Source organism: Saccopteryx leptura, chromosome 2, assembly GCF_036850995.1.
Source record: "Saccopteryx leptura isolate mSacLep1 chromosome 2, mSacLep1_pri_phased_curated, whole genome shotgun sequence".
Taxonomy (NCBI): domain Eukaryota; kingdom Metazoa; phylum Chordata; class Mammalia; order Chiroptera; family Emballonuridae; genus Saccopteryx; species Saccopteryx leptura.
In genome coordinates, this window is record NC_089504.1 from 355,185,149 (window position 1) to 355,207,187 (window position 22,039).

The window sequence follows — 22,039 nt, forward strand, 5'->3', positions numbered from 1 at the left end:
AATTTGAATTTCAGATAAACAACAAACACATTTTTGGTGTAGAAGTATGTCCCACAGAATATTTGAAATGCACGTATAGTCAAAAACTATTTTGTTGTTTATCTGAAAGTCAGATTTAACTGGGTGCCCCGGGTTATTTGGTGCATCTCACAACGCTAGGGCCAGTTCCAATTACTAAACCAGCTAAGCCAAGTTCGTGCCTGTGATCCCACAGCTCCGTCTGTATACACATGTTCTTTAATATTCTGTTATAAGTATGTGCTCACAGGGCACGTCATATCCCCAGAACCTAGTCGTGGCTGACATATCCTAGGCATTTCAATAGATTTTTTAATGAATTTTTAAAAAGGAATGAAGGATGGCTAGCAGATCATCAAGTACTTGCTGAGCAACGGACTGTAAAGAGTTTTGAATTGAAATAAAGGAACAAACTGGTGGGTGGTCTGCTCAATGCTAAAGTATCCGGGGGAAAGCTAGAAGCACAGCCACCGGTCCAGATTCTCGGAACGGGAACTTCTTCGCTCCAGGAGACAAGTGACTATATCACTGTACTTTCATTGTTAGAGAGAGCCATGAGTCCTGATGTAGAGTCAGGAGACCTTGGATCTAATTCTAACTCTATCACACACGGGCTGTTTGACCAGGGTTAAGTCGTCTCACTGTTCCGGGCGTCAGTTTCTTCATCTGTAAAATGACACAGTTAGAATAGAAGTGGTTGTCAAGCTTTTTTTTTTTTTTTTAATGATGAAATCATTTAAAAATGAAATATTACACTGAACCCCAATATCTAATGCAGATAAACATAGCACTGTTGTGTTTGAAGATGTAGTAGGGTCCAGCATCCCCTAATCTGGTTCTTTGCCTCTCTGAGCGGCCCCTTAAGGAACCCTGTAAAACACTGGACACCACTGAGTGAAACAGCCTTCAGGGCCAGCGTTCCCTCCTGCTTTAACATCATCTGTTTGCTTTACCCGCAGGACAGTATCCAGGTATAGACTCCCTGAGAATGTATGGGTGCCCACACGGATGGAAAGTAACCTTACAAGTAACTCCTGCTCGATTTCCACATTCTTCTTTTATGAAAAGGAGGAAAACTACCACGGGATGCCATCCCAACTTTCTATAGTGACAGCCTCGTCTCATGAGAGTAGAGGGTCGCAGTGGGGAGCTGGGAGCGTGGGAAGATTCGAAGCATTCCCCAAGAGGGTGATTTCTGTGGTAAATGTGCACTCGCCCTGCCATCTCTTCAGGGCAGCCCCAGTGTGTGGCGTGGACTGTGGTGAGCGCCTCCTAACAGGTCTACCTCCGCATCCACCACGGGGCCCCACAGTCCAATTTCCCTGCCTCCTCAAGAGTGACCCTTCCTAAATGGGCACCTGGTCATGTCATATATATACCAGCTTTCACTCCACTGCTGCTGCCTAATTGCCTCCATTGACTTCCCATTGCTCTTAGTAGAAAGTAAACAGTCCTCAATGAAACCAACACATGCTCTATACCAGCCCTTTCTCTGCTCCTTAAACCTACATCCTTCCTCTCATCATCAGGCCTTTCCACATGCTGCTCTTCTGCCCAGAAAACTCTTCCTTCCTTCTTCCCCTAGTCAATAATTTGCTCATCTTTCAGATCTCTGCTCCTTAGGCTCAAAAGAGCTCCCCCTATGGAAGCTGCCAGAGAGTGCTGTATCCTCCTCTTCATCTCTCATCATCATTGAAAGCCACATCGGTGTGTGACTGTTTGATCCATGTCTTCCTTCCTTACCACACTGGAAACACCCTGTAAGCTCTATGTCTAGCACAGTGCCAGACTATGTATAATACACTTTCAATGAATATTTGTTGATGAAATGACTAATAAACTAGGAAAATATATTTATTTATATCTTTTACCAACATTTGCCACAAGAGTTAAGAATTTATGAATGTTTTGTTAGTTAGTTAGTTAGTTAGTTAGTTGTGGAAAACAAAAATTTAATCAGGATGTAAAGTAGAATTCTCTATACACCTCTGAGTGTGTGACTGGGTGTTTTATTCATACTGGCCAGGTGGAATTGTTTTCACAGGAATTAAACTGCTAAAACTAGAGCTAGTCATATGACCTCATGCACCCCAAAAGGAGCCAGGAAGGCAGTCCTCCATGTACATAGAAGGTAGGGAGTGAGCAATATTTGGCAGAGAGCATGAGTGGGTAGCATGGGGCACAATGAAAAGTTGGATATTGGGTTAGAATACAAGATAGCTATGATCTAGCCAGGGATGCCTACTTTTTAAATAAAAGTATTATCACTGGCAAAGGAATCTGACAGATAGAAATGGGGAAGGAGGAGGTCAAGAAATAGGTGAGCTTTCATGCTCGGCCTGATTTTTACTCTGAAACGATACCTAAGTTGTCCCTCTCAGAAAACCCAGGACTGTTTATGATCATACATAACCTAATGTAAACCACTGTCATGGCATAGACATCTCAAAGCCAAAGTCCAATGCTCCCTATGAGCGTTGTCTCTTTCTCCCTACCCATTATTTAAGTACCACTTGTTTTATTTTAATTTAACTTATTGGGGTGACACTGATTAACAAAATTATACAGGGTTTAGTTGCACGATTCTACAACACATCTTCTTCTGTGTACTTTATTCACCGCCCCTCCCCCCTCAGTCAAGTCTACATCCATCCATCACCATTTATCCCCCTTTTTTTTTTTGACAGTTTAATATTACACCTTTCCTGGCTCCATTCTCCTGGACCAATATGTCCTTGGCGGCAGAAGGAGGCTCTCCGAAACCACTGTATTTTCATGACTGAATAAAGAGTTTATTTCTTCAAGGTACAAAGGAGTGACTACCCAGAGACTTGTCCCTAAAAGCACTCTTATGATCAAAGACCATAGCTGAGCTACAGAAGTGTTAATTGGCCAAGTGCAACCGTCAAAAACTCGTTTCTGTGTGAACCAATTAAAACAAGATAATTGGGAGTTGTCAGCACTTTTAAATATTTATACCCGTTGATGCAAATATTTATTTACATATCATCTGTTTGCAATTTTATCACTTCTGCTTTCTGCACAGCTGCCCAGGAACCATTAGATCATTTTTCTTGATGCTTAAATTAAAACCTAAACTTATTCTAGTCAACTGACAGAAACCTAAAATATTTTTGTTCAAATTCATTTGACATCGTGTATTTTTGACAATGTTTATATTCCTCATTTTTAATGGAAAGGGATATCGTAGCTATCCTTTCAAAGGGATATTTCTGATTCTTTTTTTTTTATAGTTGATTCATTTTGTTTTCCCATGTGGTATTCATTAAAGCAATTCCCAACTTCACAGATTCTCATTCTACCTATAGAGTGTTAAAGATTTCTCTTACAGTTCTGTAATTGGTTAGCAATATCAGCCCAGCTTTGCCTGACATCTATTTTTATTACTGTACATTCAATCTATGCTAGTCAAAAAATTTCCGAGTCTCTTGTTGAACAGCCCCTCCTCTCTGGGAAAAGTAAACCTCTCTCCTCATTATAAATCCTCTCCCCAATCACAAGTCTCTCAACCATCTCAAAGCACATCTCCACCTACACCATCGCCCTTCCTAAATTTGTTTACCTATCATCTTTTCCTGTCTTATAGAAATAAGGGGCCCTGGCTGGTTGGCTCAGTGATAGAGCACCAGCTCGCTGTTTGGATGTCCCGGGTTTGATTCCTGGTCAGGGCACACAGGAGAAGCGACCATCTGCTTCTCTACCCCTGCCCCTCCCCCTTCTCTTACTTTCTCTTTCCTCCCCTCTCAAAGCCAGGGCTCCATTGGTATGAGCACATTGGCCTCAGGCACTGAGGATGGCTTCCATGGAGCCTCCACCTCAAGCACTAAAAACAGCTTGGTTGTGAGCATGGCCCCAGATGGGCAGAGCATTGGCCCCAGACAGCGGTTGCTGGGTGGATCCCAGTCAGGGTGCATGTAAGAGTCTATCTCTCTATCTCCCCTCATTTCACTTGGGGGAAAAAAAATTTAAGTAAAGAAAAAAATAAGCATCCTCATGACTTTCTAATGGTAACACTTGCACATTAAAATAAAACTGATAGTTTATTATTCCTGTTATATATGACATTCAGATTAGTAATGAAAAACTTTGGAGAAAATTTTCACTACTTAAGAATAGCCCCAGTGAACATTGTAATTCATCTGTGTATTTAATGAATCTATAGTTTTATCTGTGCATAGCACTTTATTTGCTTTTATGTTTTTATGTAATTGTGATACTATATGTATATTCAATTTTATCATTTTATTTTCACTTACCATTATACCATAAGCATTTCCTCTGTGTAATTACAACTCTCCATAAAGTTTCTTTAATAGTTACATGATAGTCCCTTAGTAGGTGGCTGTATCACTGTTTACTGGATTTGACAAGCATAAGATGGAAGGTGGTGCCTGAATCTAACCATTCAATTCCTCTTCCTCCTGGTAGAAAATATACACAGAGAGCAACAAAGAGGCAGATGGGAGGCAAAGTACCGCCCCCACATTGTGGTTCTCAGCCATATCTGGGAAGAAGGGTTGACAGAAAAAAATCGGAGAAAAAAAATAAAATATTCTTGGTTTCAGCTTCTTGACAATGGCTATCTAGAATCCATGACCTAGGAGTGTGAACAATCGAGTGTAGAAATTTTGTGCCACTAGATGCGAAGTTGATTGTGACCCTATGCTTCCCACATCCTTCGGGAATCTGCCCACGCGTCCTGGTTGTCTCACAGAGACTGGCATTAAAGACACTACTGTTATCGCATAACTAAGAAATGACAGTGTTGGACCTCACCTGCAGATCTTCGTGTGGCTTGGTGCTACGAGGCATCTTTCCATCTTTTTCATTTCCTTTCCAGGTTTGAGCCCCTCATTGTGCTCCTCTCCCCAGTGCTGAGTCCTGGTTGGGCTCTTTGCAATGACTCAGCTTCCTCTCCCTCCCCCCCCCACCTGTGTGTTCCAGAAGGAGAGGCACCTGTCTAAACCAGGGTCACACTCAGGCCTTCCCCACAGTCTCACTGTCTTGCTCTCCATTTTGTATTTCTCCCCCTGTTGCAGGATCCCAGGAAGCAGTGTCTACTGTCTTGGCTTCCTGCACTGGAATTCTACAGACCACATAATTTTCTAAACAGGGCAGCATTAGTGCAGCACCTGGGTGCTTATTAGAAATGCAGATTCTCAAGCTCCACCCAGATCTGTTGTATCAGAAATTCTGGGCCCTGGCTAGAGGTTCAGTGGATAGAGCGTCGGCCCGGCATATGGACATCCCAGGTTCAATTCCAGTAAGGACACAGAGGAAAAGTGATCATCTGCTTCTCTCCCTCTTCCTCTCCTGCAGCCAGCAGCTCAGTTGGTTTGAGCATTGACCTGGGCATTTAGGATAATAGCTCAGTTAGTCCGAGTGTGATAGCCTCAGGTGCTAAAAATAGCTCAGTATTTGAGCATTGTCCCCAGATATGGTTTCTGGGTGGATACCAGTTGGAGCACATGTGAGAGTCTGCCTCACTATCTCCCCTCCTCTCACCTGAAAAGAAACTTTTCTGGGCATGGGCACCAGGAACCTGGGTTTTGACAAGCTCTCTGGGTGATTCTAATTAAGGCGGATTTGAGAAGCTCTGCCATTGACCTGTCTCTGACTGATGAGGCTCCTTTGCTTGCATATTTATCTCAGCGGACACTTGTCCTCAACAGATTTTCTCACTAAGGCTCTTGATAATGCAGTTTCAGCTTGCGTGCTCAGATGGGAAAGAAACATTCTTTACCATGTGCTCTTACCCTCAGATTTGATTTTATATCTCCTGACCTTGAGAGAATTATGCTACATCATTGGTACCAAGAACTTGCATCTCTGTCACCTTCAACCCTATGGCAGCAGCAAATGCCTCTAGTGCTGCCTTTGGCTCTCCAATTCTCCACACTTTTCAAGCAAACTCAGCTGTTTTTAAAAATATAAGCTGCTTCCTCACTTGGCTCCCTCCGTCTCTCCTCTGGGGTGCTAATGCCCTGGCCGGGCACCGGCTGGGGCACAGAGCCTTCCTTGCTCTTTCTCTTCACTTCCAGCCCCAGTCATTTGTTTTCTTCATGATATTATTCCAGATTTGGTCCTTTGAGAGACTCCGTAAATAAGGGATGTGAAGTCAGCAGTTTCAGAGGCTGCCAAACTATTCATGTCCATGTCTAGTTGTCCAAGTTGGATAATTCTCCATCCGGACTCCAAAGCTGTAGCCCAACCTGGCTTTTCCTTAGGGCAGTTTCTCAATCTCAGCACTATTGACATTTTGGACTGGAGAGTTCTTTGTTGCGGGGGGGGGGCTGTTTTGTAGGATGTTTAACAACCAGTAGCTCCCCCTCCCCAAATTAAAACATGTCTCCAGACCACCATTGCCAGCTGTTCCCCTGGGGGTTGGCGTGCAATCCACTGAGGCTGGCTATGTCATCCGCCCTGAGTTGTCTGTCCAAGGACTAACGCATACTGTCCCGCATGGCGAGCCCTGGCCCAAGGACTAACGCACACTGTCCCTCATGGCAAACCCTGACCCTGCTTCATTGCTGCAGTAGCTGTGTTATCCTGGTCCTAGTGAAATAATCCCTGAGAGAGTATTCCTAGTGGTCCCTCATCCTCTGACCCAAATGTCCTGTGACCATCCCGTGTGGCTCTCCCTTCCCCCCTCCCAGCAGCGGTCTCACAGCCCCCTCATCCGGGCATCCTCCGGGGCATTGGTCTCCTTGGTTTTCTTCTTTTAACTTTCTTTTGGATTTTTAAAGCCTCAGTCAGGCCTCTTTTCATACTTCAACTTTAAGGACATTTAAAACATTTTAGGTTCCTATCTGTCCAACTTCGCCTCTGAAATCTCAGCATTTATCAGAAAGAGAGGAATCCTTCTTCTTAGCCCAATGTCTGGAGATAATGAACGCACGCACTCTTCTACAACTGCTATCTGGGTTTAAATCCATATCATACATAGATGTGGGTGTAAGAAATTGTATCTTATTTAAACTAATATGCTTTATGAAAGACAAGTACCATATTCACTCCTTATGTGGAATCTATTGAACAAAATGAAGTAACAGGCAAAACAGAGACAGACTCACACATAGAGAGCGGGCTGACCACTGTCGGGAGCTGGGTGAGAGGGGCAGAGGGATTGAGCAAAATAGGACAAAAGAGAGAGAGAGAGAGAGAGAGAGAGAAACACATGGGCATGAACAGCAGTGTGGTGATTGCCGGGGGAGGTAGAGGAGGCTATCGGGCTGATCAATGGGGAGGAACTGATGGGTGGAGACTTGACTTGGGGGGTTGATGAACACACCACAGCATAGAGAACGTGTGTTGCAGAATTGTGCACCTGAAACCCGTATGATTTTGCTAACCAGTATTACCTCAATAAATTCAATTAAATTTTATTTTTAAAAAAGCTCTATGAAGAAAGCCCACTTCTGACCATCGGCAGAGAGCCCCGAGCCAGCGAGGCAGCTGTAGGATCAGGAATCCCGTCCTTCCACACCCTTGTCCTTGGACCCGTGCAGTTCCAAACGAGATAAAGGATCCCAAGTTGGATCAGCTAAACTAGTGTTCCCAGTGCCCGGCATTAAACCTGTCGGCCAAAACCACTCTCTCTTTTATTCACCTCTGGTGGAATCTAGCTGGGATTTTCTTCTTTCTATTTTTTCTGGGGTTTTGTTTGTTTGTTTGTTTGTTTGTTTGTTTTGGGCCACTTAAAGTTCAAATTATCCAATATTGGTCTCAGCTGCACATTTGCTGAAAGCCAATGCCACCAAAGCAAGTCAGAAACAAAGGCTAACACTGCCCATTCATGCTGAAGCCAGTCACAACAGCTGGACCACGTTTCCCGTCCCATGTCTGAGCTCTTGGCTCTCCAGATGCTACGTTCAATGTTAAGGTTTCCGGATAGTGCACTGACTTGTTGGGGATCAGGATGCTAACTCTTTACTCCCTCTTCTTCACTAAATGGGTGTCATTCAAAGCTGGGGAGTATCCAATAAACCAGAAATACAGGGCAGCTGGCAGACTTCACTGGAAAAGCCAAGCCAGGGCTTCCCCCTACCATCCTCTGCATTGAAGAGAATGAAGCCTAGTGTCTGACCCACGTGACTCACCTGTCCAGTCACAGCTGGATCCGAGATAGCCGCCAACTGCCCCTTTATATGGTTGTATTTTGGAAGTAGAAACAAGAGTGGGTTGTCCTGGAGGGACCCGTGCAGATGGGAACAGCTCCTTTCCACGCAGCTGAGAAGATGGACTGAGAAGTTAGAGGCAGCCGTGAGTGCTCTCAGCTCAGAACGGAGGTCGGGGATGTGCAATGAAAGGGTCAAAGGCCAGGAACATGGGAGGGCTCGGGCCCAAGGAGGAGGGGTCTGACTGAGACAGGGAAGAAGCGGCTAGGGACAGCAGCCTGTGGGTTTGCAGTTGGCACAGGCATTATCAGCATGCATTAAGAAAGCAGAGTTCTAGCCTGACCTGAGGTGGCACCATGGACGAGGTGTTGACCTGGAATACTGAGGTCACCAGTTTGAAGCCCTGGCCTTGCACAACCAAGGCACATATGAGAAGCAACAAGTTGATTCTTTCCATTCCTCCCTCCTACCTTTCTCTCTCTAAAATTAATAAAAAGAAAAAAAGAAAGAAAGAAAGAAAGAAAGAAAGAAAGAAAGAAAGAAAGAAAGAAAGAAAGAAAGAGAAAGAAAAAGAAAGGGAGAGAGAAAGAGAAAAGGAGGGAGGGAGGGAGGGAGGGAGAGAGGGAGGAAGGAAGGAAGGAAGGAAGGAAGGAAGGAAGGAAGGAAGGAAGGAAGGAAGGAAGGAAGGAAGGAAGGAAGGAAAGAAGGAAGGAAGGAAGGAAGGAGAAAGAAAGAGAGAGAAGGGAGGGAGGGAGGGAGGGAGGAAGGAAGAAAAAGGGAGAAAAAGAAAAAGAAAAGGGAAGAAAAGAAATTAGAATTCTAGAAAGCTGCCTGGGTGGATAGGCCCGGCTCCATGGGAAGGAGCCAGACGCAGTCTCACTGAGCCCTGTGCCTAGTTTAATGCTCTGTTATCATTGTCTTGATTTCTCAATAATTTTAGAGCAGGAACCCCACGTCTTTATTGTGCGCTGAGCCCCCGAGCCTCCACAGCTGGCCCCGGCACAGGTACGGGTGACAGAGGCAGGGCTGGGGTGGGCGGCTGCCAGGCAGACAGAATCTTGTTGCTGGAAAAGCCGGGAGGTTTATCTCCGTCACTGCCATCTATCAAAGGGCCACCCTGTGTTGAATATTCTGCTAGACACTGCAGAGGATAAAAAGGTGACTGAAACGTCGCCCGGGTTCACGCTATCTGATTCCTAAAGAATTGGAGCGCGCCTCTTTGGTTGGGAGAGTTTTAGAGTAGCATCAATGAGATCACCTTTTGTGAAGCAGAACTTCGGTGTGATTTTCAGGTTTTATGTACACGCACTTCATAATTTTTTGCAAGTGACTTCAAAGGCAACGCTTCATTAAAATTGAGGGCTAGATAGGCAAACACTGGCCCTTGACCAGCTCTCCGAGTGTCTACAGCAGATCTGAACGAGAAGTCGTTCCTCGCCAAAGACCCATCTCTTTCACAGCTGAATAGTTAGTTCTTAGAAATCCACGATTTCCATGTAAGGTTTGGACATGAAAGGATTGTATGAGTCTCTTTTGTCAGTTGACAGAAGATAGAAATTTGAAAAGCAATGTTTGCAAGTAGGAAGTATTGTGAGCCAGATAGTTTTTTGATGATGTCATAGAGGAAAGATTTGAGCATAAATGGAGCTTTCAGATATCCTCAGAGTGAAGCTTTAGCTACGTAGCTTTTATTGTGTGTGTGTGTGTGTGTGTGTGTGTGTGTGTGTGCGCGCACGCGCGCGTGTTTAATTCTAGCGGGGTTATTTCCTGAAAGCTGCTAGAACAGAAACCAGAGACTTTTCCATAAACTAGTGTCAGCCAATCAGAGAGAGGCGGTTTCCGAAGCAGGTCTCCTCTAGAACAGCAGGGACCGAAGCAGGTCTCCTCTAGAACAGCAGGGACCGGAGAGCCTAAAGATCTAACTCTGTTCCTAAGACAGAACGCTCGGACCCTCGGGATCTCAGGGTACCCGGCTGTGAAGAGAGTCCTCGGGCCAGCAGACCCCATGCCTTTAATGATGTCACTCTTTGTCGAACCCTGCCCCGTCCAGCCTAAAGGGCAACTTTGGCCTTTTCCAACTTCAGAAATTCAGCATCCCACAGGGAAAGTAAGTTTACCAGTCATTCCAACCCAAGAAATTAACTTCAAAAAGAAAAAAACAAAAACAAAAACGTTTTCACCGCACGATGTGACAGAAAAAGAAAAGAAAGGGAAATAGAGGAAGAAAGAGTAGATGGCAATGGTGAGGACAGTGACAAAGCTTTCAGATCTCTGCAGAATCCTGGCAGGAATCCTTCTCACGGTGACGTCCAGCTTGAGGTCCTCCCTTGGGATGCCGGGACAATGAGGGGTCAAGTTTAGGATGACTTGTGAGGCGTTCCCGTCCTCAGAGGCCCCGGGGAATTTCTCAGGGCTCTCCTTTCTCGGGGGGATCAGCCTCCTACTGCTTCCCGTGTCCCCTGCCGTTTACTTTGAGAATTCGCTTCCCCTCGCTTTCTCCTGTTGTGGAATTTCTCCCACACCCTGGATTCAAAGTCCAGGCCCTCTCTGCCTTTGCAGATGCTCATTAATACGTGCTGCTAAACAAAAGGCCGTCTCCTCTGGGTTTTACTGTTCAGTGGCACCAAGGAATTAGTAGCGTTGTTCCAAATTCCACCACATCGTGTCAGAGGCGGAGCACAGAGGGATTCTCCACTCAGGGGGTGAGGGAAGGCAGTGTGCAACGCGGGGCATTGGCGACATTTGGAGCAGTTTTGCTTGTCACGGCTGGGGAGTTGGAGGGTGGATGGGTGTGTGATACTGTCGTCTAGTGGGTAGAGGCCAGGGACGTGGCTAAACAGCTCGGAATGCCCCGGACAGTCTGTATAACAAAGAGTGAACTGACCCCAAATATCAATAGCACCAAGATTAAGCAACCTTGACACAGAGATTTATTTTCCCTCTGATGTAAATAAGTCCACCCTGCTGTAGAAGGCAGAAGAAGCTAGTCCGTTTGGGTTTTAAATGATTTTTATTTTCACCATGTTAGCTTAGTTTAAAAGTAATTCATTCTCATCTTTGTCAGTTGAGGGGGTTTGGGTATAAATAGCTCCTCTACACTCTCTCTCTCTCTCTCTCTCTCTCTCTCTCTCTCATTATGCCCCTTGACATTGATATCTGGATTAGTTAATAAATCTTTCTAACTACTCATCTCTCCTCCAAGCTGACCTCCCTGCAATCCACAGCTAACTGCTACCAGGGTGATAGTTTTGACAACACAAATCCATTTATACCCAACATATTTTAAGTATGATATGAGCTTGATAAATAAGTAAATTATCAGCCAAAAAAATACCATCTACTATATTGCTACTGATAACTAACATATATTATTTGGATTGTGTGTACAATACAATTATTTTGCCAAACTATCCCCATATGAAAGAATACAATTTATAATATTACTGGCATACTTTCTGAGGGAGCCAGGCTTCTGTGGATTTCTTCATGTTTTTATCCTAAAGATGAGAGTCTGCTTGATCTGGGCTTCAGCATGGAAACTTCTTTGTGGTTTTAGGAGTCATTTTTGGATTTGTTGCTGTTGCTTTGTATTTTGTGTTTGGGAAGGCCAGAACTAAGGAATTCATCAATTGTATTTAACTTGAAGAGATATCTTACACTCTGCATTTGCCAAGAGGATCCTGAGAAAGTGGAGGCCTTCCTCCTACCGCTCAGCTGAGGGGTCCTAGCCTATCAGCCAGTCCACCTGCAGACCCACTATTTTTTAGGAGACCCCAGCAGCCTACCGGCATATGAGCTGAGGACCCCTCCTCTCTTACGGATCAGGGAATCTGGACGTGTGCAGACAAGCAACAGTGGAGAGAGAATGTGCACAAGAGTTAAAGGTGACTCAGCAGATTGAGGGAGGAACTAAACAATATAATCAGAACTGATGACTCTTGTGAGTATCCTTAAAGGAAGAAATAAAAAGAACTCCAAAGGAAAAGAAAATAAATTCCTAGGGAGACTAGAGAAGTTATTACAAAGAAGCAATCTGAGAAAAAGCAAGAGTTCCTGGAACTCAAAAAAAAACATTGTTGAAAACCAAATTAAGCATCTTGAAGCTCAGAGGACAGAATTATCACAGAAGGAGGAAAACATCAAGGAACTAGAAATTATGAGTGCCAAGCGAAGAGATAGATGTGAAAGCTACATCCTCTTGTTGTCAGAGGGTATAGAAATCCAACCTTCTTGAAGAGTAATTTGGACTCTCCAGCTAATATTAAGCTGCATGTACCCTATTACAAAGTACTCATATCTCTAAGAACTACCCTCCAGCATAAGGACATAAGCCTAAAAACCAATGTCATAGCAAAAAAATCACAAGCAACCTTAAATGGTCATCAATATGGAGTGAGTTAAAAAAGTTAGAGCAGGTTGATAAATGGATTTCTATTTAGCCACTAAAGAAAGAGGAGCTCTATATATATATACCAAGTTAGAATACATGCCTACAAAAATATAAAGAGAGTAAAAACACATTATTGAAAACTGCATAGCATGACCTTGTTTTTGTTGAAAAAATTTTCATATTTGTGGATATGTATAAATGTTTATGTAGGTATGTTTTCATAAGCATAAAAATCAATTTAGAATGTTACCCTCACACACTATTGATAGTAATTACCTCTGGGAAATGGGGTAGAGCGTTGGGTAAGACGATTACTTCTTTAGATGCTTCGAAATAAGTCTGTGAGCTTCTGAGTTCTTTTACTTCATTTTAATGCTCTTTTGTATTTTCCAAAGTTTCTGTAATAAAAAAAGAATTGTTTATTTAATTAGATTTTTTTAACTGCTTAAAAGCTGAAAAGAAATCAAAACACAAGAAGCCGTTTATAAGTAAACATGGCAAGGCATTGGGAGATACAGCTGAGGCGCTGGCGAAGGCGTAGAGTCCAGACAGGAAATAAAAGATAGTGAACGTCTAATACCATAAGAGAAGCAATTGGATATGTTGATAGAATTCTTAAGAATCTTATACAACTAATCTACTGTGACATTTAAAAAAAAAAAAGAGGAACCCACTTCAGGTCAAATCAAGACTCAAGGTCAGAGACAACTGAGTTTGGAGATGGCATGTTTTATAACCATTTAAAGAACTTATGCAGCACATTTTGATTCAAATGGAAAATGCAGGACTTGGGACAGTGATTTTTTGGTGTGACTGGACTCAAAAAAGACAACCTTAGTATATTATGTTAAACAATCAAAATGAACAAAGTCTCTGCTAAGTGCTTTATATGTATTATTCTTCCAACAAGCACAGAAATCTTAAGAGTGGCGCAGTGTTACTTTTATTTTCATTTTATAGACAAAAGATTTGAGGTACCTAAAGGTATGTGTGCTTTCACACGCTTAAAAAGGATAAGAATAAATAACTGGCTAGAGGTTACAGCCAGGACTCAGACTCCTGACCCTTTAATACAGTGTGTCTGTAAAGTCATGGTGCACTTTTGACCGGTCACAGGAAAGCAACAAAAGACGATAGAAATGTGAAATCTGCACCAAATAAAAGGAAAACCCTCCCAGTTTCTGTTGGATGATGTGGCAGCATGTGTGCATGCGCAGATGATGATGTAACACCGTGTATACAGCAGAGCAGCCCACGGCCATGCCAGTCGAGATGTGGACAGTACAGAGGAAAGTTCAGTGTGTTCTGTGGCTCGCTAAATTCAAATCCATGACCAAAGTGCAACGTGAATATCGGCGCGTTTATAAAGAAGCGCCACCACATAGGAATAACATTACTCGGTGGGATAAGCAGTTGAAGGAAACCAGCAGTTTGGTGGAGAAACCCCTATCTGATAGGCCATCAGTCAGTGACAAATCTGTAGAGGCTATACGGGATAGCTACCTAAGGAGCCCTAAAAAATCTATGTGTGCATGTGCTCGACAATTATACCTAAGCAAGACTACAGTTCATAAGGTGTTAAAGAAACATCTCTGTTTTATGGGGTACAAATTGCAGCTGTTGTACGCTATCAAACTGGCAGATAGACCCACACGATGCACGTTTGCTACAGATATGCTTCATGAGATCTACAATGACGCAAGATTTTTGCAGAAGATTGTGTTTAGCGATAAAGTGACCTTCCTTATCTGTGGACATGTTCATTGCCAAAACGTCCGAATACGGGCTGCTGAACATCCTCATGCCTACGTTGAGTACAAATGTAACAACCCTAAAGTGAACATTTGGTGTGGCCTGATGCACGATAAGGTGATAGGCCCATTTTTTTTTTTTTTTTTTTGCGGAGCAGTCTGTGATGGCAAAGTCCTATTTTGACATGTTGGAATTGTATTCAGTGCCACAATTTCCAGAAGGTGTCATCTTTCAACAGGACGGCGCTCCTCCACACTGCGCCACCATTGTTTGTGAGTTTCTGGATAGAACATCCCCCAGCGGTGGATAGGCAGGGGTTCTGTCAAGCCATGGCCACCACTATCCCCGGATCTGACACCCTTAGACTTTTACTTTTGGGGTTATATGAAGCAACATGTGTACATCGAACTTATCAGCAACATTAGTCACTTAAAACAGAGAATCACAGACATTATTCACTCTGTTACACCAGATGTCCTTACCCGTGTGTGGCAAGAACTTCACTATTGTTTGGAAGTGTGTAGGGCAACAAATGGAGCCCACATCGAACTGCACTGAATAGGTATGAAACTGGGAGAGTTTTCCTTTTATTTGGTGCAGATCTCACATTTCTATCGTCTTTTGTTGCTTTCCTGTGACCGGTCAAAAGTGCACCATGACTTTACGGACACACGGTATTATTGCCTCCACCTCCAGAATGGGAGCCCGGGACAGACACCCTCGGACTCTCAGCCTCAGGTCCCTATGCCTGCCTCACACAGTCTTGGGTTTTAAAGAACACGTGCTCAAAGTCAAGAGGAAATGCCCCAGTCCCAACATATATTATGAACTGATAACTGGCATGTTCTATCTTATATAAGACTGCAGCAGTTTATCATAATTTAATTTCCCAAATAATCTAAAAGATCATTGGTTCCCAGTACTCCTGGAAATATGTATAATAGAGAATAAGTTTTCCTACTACAGCAATAAGCAAGTAAGTCAAATTAATGTAAAATAAAATTCATTCAATATTCAAAATGAGAAAGTGACAACCAGTTCGTCTGGAAATGTATCATCTTGGACTTGTAGGAACCAGCTTATTGTATATTATAGAGAGGTGTGTGTGTGTGTGTGTGTGTGTGTGTGTATATATATATATATATATATATGATATTTGACTCAATGTGTTATAGTATTCGAACAGTTATACTGACATTGATGACATTTTTGACAAATTGTAAAAATTTTAAATAGTGAATAACTTAAGCCAGATATTCTAATCAGCATAGAACAGTGGTTTTCAACCTTTTTATTTTGGGGACCGCTAAGGGCAGAAATCACCCTAAACATAAGCAAATTCGATTAAGATCATTGAGTCTATAATCTTTATACAACATCAGGGAGGGTTAACTCTTTCATGAACCAGGCTTGAAATTTGTGGCAGACCTATCTGTAGACTGGTAGTTGAAAAACACTGGCATAAACCATTACAAAATTCCTATATTGTCTATTTTTTTAATAAGCATCCATTGTAAGTGACAGATCAGCACCAGAGAGTATCAGCCATAGAGACCAGTGAGGAGCTGAGAGGGACAGGCAGTCGGACAATCCCCTAGCGGAACACTTTGGCCTAGAAATCAGTTGCTTCAAGACTACCCATTGCCAGCTTCCAATGACCATCAGAGCACAGCAGACTCAGACTAGATTCCTACTGAGGGGACCAAAGGAGGTATTCGGGGGCTTTGGACAAGGCCCATTCCATGTGGAGCCGGCTACTGAATTAGACCACGATGCTACCACGACTCAAGGGTGGTAACCTTCCAGCCTTCACATCCTCTGAAGGTGGCTCAGAGATACTGAGTGTATGTGGCACAGGGCAGAGATGCAGGATGTACCTCTCACCCTCACGGTGGGAGCAGAGGGGCGAGGCTTCCCTCATTCGAGTGATCCAGGATTGATATCAGAAGAGCCCATCCACGATCCATTAAAGTCTCCTACGTGGTGGCAGAACAGTCCTTGCTGCAGTATGTGTAAAATACGGCAAATGAAACAAAGCCGCCTGTTCCTTGTGCCCAGGGCTCGTTGAACCCCCATTGGCCTTCCTCGCTCCTGCCCTCTCTAGGGTTCTTATGAGTCATAAGTGGATCAGTGCCTGTAAAAGCCCATAGGTGGATCAGTGCCTGTAAAAGCCCATAGGACAGTTCCTGATGCATTAAGCACTCAGCAATATTAGCTGTTATTACTATTAAACGTGAATTTTTCTTCAGATATTATCCCAACACTTCCCCAGTTAGACTTCCCTGGTTTCTTTTTCTAGATTGGAACAGCAAACACCACCTTCCCTCCTCACTGACCACCCTGTAATTTGGCATTAAATCACCATGTGCTCCCTCCAAACTGTCCAGTTCTCTGACCAGACAGACATTACCCTTTGGCAGAGAATGTGTTATTAGGGCCTTGCTCAGTGTCCTGCACGTACCAGGCACTCAATAAACATTTAGCGGATGAGTTAATAATTTTTAAGGACCCTCTTTCTCCTTTAAGAATTCAGGTTTTCCTTTTTCTAATGTAGAAATAATCTTCAAAAAGCAAAGTCAAGTTTTTCCGTTCCTCTATGTTCTGTAAGACCTCAGCAATCCCATTGTTCTTTTTTTTTTTTTTTTTAATTTTTTTTTTTATTTGTTCATTTTAGAGAGGAGAGGGAGAGACAGAGAGAGAGAGAGAGAGAGAGAGGAGAGACAGAGAGAGAGAAGGGGGGGAGGAGCAGGAAGCATCAACTCCCATATGTGCCTTGACCAGGCAAGCCCAGGGTTTCGAACCGGCAACCTCAGCATTTCCAGGTCGATGCTTTATCCACTGCGCCACCACAGGTCAGGCTACCCCATTGTTCTTAATGGCTTTATTTATTTTGTCACCCCAAGATAAATGATCAGTGCAATTGCAGCAGGTAGCTACATAATGGAATCTCAAGGATGGCTCTGAACAGTGTTCAAAGTAATCAGTGATACCACTGTGAAATTGTTGCCCGAATGGAGAGGCCTTGTCCAATGAATTCATGAATAATGGACAGTTTATTTTGTTAGTGCTTTCATGGCTAAAGAAGAACCCACTATCTGAGGCAGCAGTAAAAACTTCTCTTAGGAGGCGAGAGTGTTTTAAAATTGTTGCCTAGCAACAAATTCCTTAAAGGCACTGAAGGGGACATAATTTCGGAGGAGTTTTCAGGACACATTTTTGTTTGGAGGGGTGAGAACTGGAGAGAATTATATATCAGGTGGTGGTCAGAACAATGTTCCAAATTTCTTCCCGTCAGTGACACATAGGACATCTTACTAAGTCACACTTGGAGGATTCATCTAAAAAAGTCAGCTCAATAAAAATGTATCCAAGTAAAGAACTTGTGCAAAACACTGTGAAAGAAAAATTGTCCCTTATTTTCTTGGACCCAGCAGGTCAATAATTTAGTAGTTTGTAAATGTAGGAGCCATACCTTCAACCATCTCTATCTCTGTGGAGAGGAAATGAGAAACCAGGTGGCTTGCTAAAACTTTTAGGGACTTTTCCAGTGGAGGACATTGCTGTAAATTATACTCAGCAGTTGGAAGATTCAAGATTAGCAGAAGGCAATCTAGGGAAGAAATTCAGCATAACATTATAGCTTTGATGGCCAAGAGTGGAGATCTCTGACCCAAGCAAGACTCTCCATAGCTACTTTTTTTTTTCTACCTCCAATTTCATGGACATATTTTATTTGGTTTTGCAGATTGGCCTTCTGATGATAATAATAACAATAACAGGAAAGACACCAGCAAGCATGTATCAAGTCCCGACTATGATTCAGCCTTATGCTGCTGCTTTACCTGCATTATCTTCTTTGACTCTTACTGCAATTCTTTGAAATAACCACTATTGTTACTTCTATAATTAGCCAAAGTCATACTATCACTAAAAACGGCAAAGTTTGGAAAACTATTGCCCCCTCAAGTGACTAAGCTGAGTTATCCAGATCCCTGTAGGTAGCATGACAAGGTCTTTTTCAAGGTCTGAGGACACCGTGACCTGAGTGTTTGGCCTTGGAGATGAACAACCTGGAACCATTTGAATCTGAGAATGCAAAGAGTTCACATCAGTCCTGTGGACTTAACTGACATCCCCAGTTATACCTACTACCCTGAAAAATACTTCTTTGGATATAAACACACACACACACACACACAATTGATTTAGAGCCAAGTTGACTTGTCTGGTGAGCTGCCAGCACATTGACAAAGTCCTTTCAAGCACTGGGACAGTCTCATTGTTTCTCTCTTTTTACTGCTTTTTTTTTTTTCAGTTTTATTTTCTTTTTTTTAATTTTTATTAATTTTAATGTATTGTGTTAACATGGATTCAACTTCCCACTTAATATAACGCCCTCACCGCCACCCCCTTGTCTTTCATCACACCCCCTTTGCCCCCACCGCCTAATTCCCTCCTCCCTTCCTTCTGGGATTTGCTATCCTATTGTCTATATCTATGTGTTATGTATACATAATTTCACTAATCCCTTCCCCTTCTCTGGTCCCATCCTCTCATGCCCCTTCCCTCTGACAGCTGTCCCTCTGCTCCCTATGACCCCGCCTCTGCCTCTATTCCATTCCTCAGTTCACTTTGTTCATTAGATTCCACATATAAGTGAGATCATATGATATTTGGAAACCTGGCATTGACTTTAATTCCTGCCCCCTCACCCCCACCCCACAACTCCCCAGAAGAAACTAGTCCACTTATCCCAATAAAGTATGAATTAAGAAAATCATGATTTGGGGGAGGAGTTTTATATAATGGAACAATGTATAGTACTGGGGCTACAAGAACAAGGTACAATGTTAATATGAACCAGAAGCAAGAAAATAATGAATCTAAGCCAGTGGACTAGGCACTAGACTCCCCAGATTTGCTCTCACCCAGGCTCAGACCTGGGAGACAAAGGGAACATCAAGTGATCTCGAAATTCTAGAACATTCGAGGGCAGGGAGCTGAATATGCAATGAAATATGACAGTTGACTCATATATTTTCTTTCTGGAAGGAAGCTCTTTGTACCTCAGAGAAGTGTCCCAATAAATATGTTTTCAGCTCTCAACTTCTCATTTTTCTCAGTCAGTGGCTGCACCTTCAAAGGCGATTCAGTGCCTTTTTTCATTTTGAATTGGTTACCGTCCAATTTTTTAATACGCTTTTCTTTCTCCCTTTGTTTCAGAAGCTACCCTTTAAAGACAGACATTTCACCTGCAGCAAAATGTAAGTACATTTCTGCCTTGAACAGTGTCTACCTCTCAGTTGTGACTCCTAAAACCTAGTCTTTAAGGCTCCCGCCTCACAGCGCTCCATTTTCTAAAGTCTGAGACAACAAATGCAGCCATGATTTGAGCTAATGCCCCCCCACCACTCTTGGTGTGTATAGAACTGTGCAGCATTTTATAAACCGTTGGAGAAGCGAATTGAGCTTGATTGTGCCTGAGACTGTATTGCGTCTAAAAAAACTAGAAAATGGTGCAGATGAAAACATGAGGCGATAGTCTTTCAGACGTTATGACCACATGACACCACACATTTGAATATTCAGGTTCTCTCCAATGGCTGACTGATTTATGACTCTTGGCCGGGCTGCTCCTCACACTCCCAGACTGTTTCACGATCTTGATCATTCCTTCTTGTGTGTATTGCACTGAGGCTACTCTGTAGACCAGTGTTCTTTCTAGAACAAATTGCCCATGTATCACGTTTCTTTACTCTTGGCTTTTCCAGGATCCATACCCAAATTATAAACACCCTTTATTCTAAAGACCAAATAAAATCACACCAGGTTTAAAACTGAAAGTTCTGAGTATTTTCAAGTATGACCTGAGTGATTGGAATTGGGAATTAAGATAAAAATGTTTCTCTCTCTTTTTCTTTTTTAAATAAAATAATGTTTACATTCTCTTTAGAATAAATTGATCCCACTGCTGCACACCAAATATTCAAACATCAGCATGAGAAACATTCACCCTTAAAACCATTCAAATATTACATCAAAGTATTATGCATTCACCGGAATATTTTAAAATGTCAATCTCTGCAGGATATTGCTTTGGTCTTTATTACATTATCAAGACACCTGCATGTTATGAATATTTTAAGCTGCTATTACCGACGAAGTCATGTTAGATTTCTATGAGAAGTGCTATTATGAGTATTTTATATGTACAAATGTTAACCTTTGACTGTAAGTTTCCTTTTGAACATAACAACTATTCGGGAGAATCTGCCTGTGGGTCTATTTCCCTGTCTATTCATATTTTGTAGCTCTGCTTACACCGTTTCTGCTTATTTGGGCTTGCCACTGGTTTTCAGTGATTTCATTTTAAATACTAAAAGATAGTTGCTATATGTCCAGGCTGAAAATTAGATGAACGGTCATTGAGGCAACGTTTTAAATCATTATCAGCAAATATGCAACTAGAAACACATGTATGACAATGGCCTCAAGATCTCTTTGTCACGATTTTGGTTGAAAGTACCTTAGACTTGGGGGTGATGGGAGTCCAGCTATTCTTCCTTAGAGGGGTGAATCTGTGATCATTTTATTTTCACTGTTTTTTCTCAAGCAAATACAAAGTGGTTGGTGACCCACGTTATCAGTAAATATTCTGAGAAGAAAATGTGTGCTAGGAGTTTACAATAGCCAGACCAAACGGGTCACACACACCTCTCCACGTCATCTCCAAGCAATTGGTGGAAGGTTGGTCTGACCCGGGACTCCTGGAAACACATTAAAATCACCAGGCAATTGTGACTCAGTTTCATTTTGGCAGCCGGACTGCATCAGCCCCTCAGGAGCTGATACTATATCCTAATGAAAATTGCATTATACAAGCAATGCACGTGGAAAACAACCTCATCAGCGCTCCATTCAGAGGAGCCTTGATCCTGTGAATGGCAAAAAAAGTTTTCCAAGGAAAGGACCTGGAAATGCAGAAGGGCTGCATAAAATCCCGACGCCCCTGTGGGCGGGGCTCCTTCACTAAGTCAGGAAGCCATGATATTGCCTCCCTGGAGAAAGAGGGTGGGTGATGGAAGGAATCTCTCAGGATCACAAGTAGGAAGGCTCCTGTCTGAGTCCCAGATCAATCCCTCAGCACCCATATCCTGTTGGGAATGTTAGTTAACCCCTGTGTTTCTAAGAATCTTTTTTATGAGTAGGAGGACGGAAAAGGAAACCGTTTGTTCATCCTGCTTCCATCAAAGGGTCATTGCGATCATCGCATAAGATAATGTTTCAGAAAGATTTTACCATATAAAGAAATGCATTGTACTGTTAAGGGATTTGTCTTAAATTACTGGAGGCTTCCTCTGTTTCCGTGGGAGTCGCTGGGGTTCTGGGGGCAGACTGGGCACCTTAAACTTACAACTACACGATAGAAGAAAACGGAACTACACCGGGCCATACCGGGCCCCTGGAAAGACCGGAACCCACAGTTTCTGTTTCTTTTCAACCACACATATTGTTTGGGACCACTGCCTCTGGGTTGTCTTCTGGGTGGGATGGGTGAGAATGTTGCCAAACAAACCTGAATTATCCAGAGCCCTGTAAAATGCGCAATTGCTTTTTAAGAGGCGCGGTGATGTTGTGTGTTCCCTTCGATTTTTGGCAGTAACGATTTTCTGCAATTTGTGGTTTTGCCATTTCTCTTTACACAAGACAACACTCTGGCTCCTATTCAATGCCCCACTGG

At 42.9% G+C, this 22,039-nt stretch overlaps 1 protein-coding gene across 1 annotated transcript in view; it reads left to right on the plus strand.

The window, feature by feature from the left end:
- The window catches only part of ANKFN1 (ankyrin repeat and fibronectin type III domain containing 1), a 348,145-nt gene that overhangs the window by 72,605 nt on the left and 253,501 nt on the right, over nt 1-22,039 (plus strand). Inside the window, exon 2 of the mRNA XM_066366429.1 lies at nt 19,522-19,562. The gene's annotated coding sequence lies outside the window, so the exon portion shown is untranslated. The remainder of the gene's footprint in view (nt 1-19,521; nt 19,563-22,039) is intronic.